The sequence below is a fragment of the Hypanus sabinus genome, unplaced genomic scaffold (genome assembly GCF_030144855.1).
Source record: "Hypanus sabinus isolate sHypSab1 unplaced genomic scaffold, sHypSab1.hap1 scaffold_190, whole genome shotgun sequence".
NCBI classification, from domain to species: domain Eukaryota; kingdom Metazoa; phylum Chordata; class Chondrichthyes; order Myliobatiformes; family Dasyatidae; genus Hypanus; species Hypanus sabinus.
This window is the reverse complement of record NW_026779992.1, coordinates 726390-727123: the sequence shown is the minus strand read 5'-3', so window position 1 is coordinate 727123 and position 734 is coordinate 726390. Positions and strand designations below refer to the sequence as shown.

Below are 734 nucleotides of genomic sequence, written 5' to 3'. Positions count from 1 at the left end.
TGGCATCTCTCTCCTTCCTGAAGTCCACAATAAGCTTTGTCGTCTTACTGCCGTTCAGTGCAAGGTTGTTACTGCGACACCACTCAACTAGTTGACATATCTCACCCCTGTTCGCCCTCATGTCTCCATTTGAGATTCGACCAACAATGTTTGCATTATCAGTAAATTTATAGGTGACTTTTGATGTGCAAATTTGTTGACTCGACATACACATGGATGTAAGTAAGATCGAGGGATATGGACAGAGTAGGAAGGAGGGATTGGAGTTTGAGTGCCTTTGATTTGCTTTTTAGCTGGTATGGCAATACATTGTGGGCCGAACGGCCTTTTCACCTGCTGTATATTTTTAGGCTCTATATTATGCTCAATAATATCTGTAAATTTCTTCTGGATTTTCTTTCCATATGTAAAACACACGTTTGCAGCACTGGGTTCTAGTGGCGCAATCGGTTAGCGTGCGTTACTTATACGCCAGTACGCGGCGGAGAAATGCCGAGGCTGTGAGTTCGAGCCTCACCTAGAACACTCGTGATTTTTAATGTGTGAAATGCCCGGGTGAGTGGGCGTCTCTCAAGCTGTGCATTCCACTGAAAAGTTATATTTGATTTTGTGCCTCTGAGACACCCCGCTTATTATTTGTAATTAACTTCGAATCGATGCACCTTTGATTTTGATCTGAGCAGGAGACTGTGTGTTTACACCCAGTGCTGAGTGCTCAGTCCACTGCTGTTCAC

General features: G+C 44.0%; 1 non-coding gene across 1 annotated transcript; it reads left to right on the top strand.

Moving 5' to 3' along the window:
* The first annotated feature begins 431 nt into the window (after positions 1–431).
* trnai-uau (transfer RNA isoleucine (anticodon UAU)) lies at positions 432–525 on the top strand. Its single transcript has 2 exons — positions 432–469; positions 490–525. It is a non-coding gene; the product is annotated as a tRNA-Ile (tRNA).
* Positions 526–734: the final 209 nt, after the last annotated feature.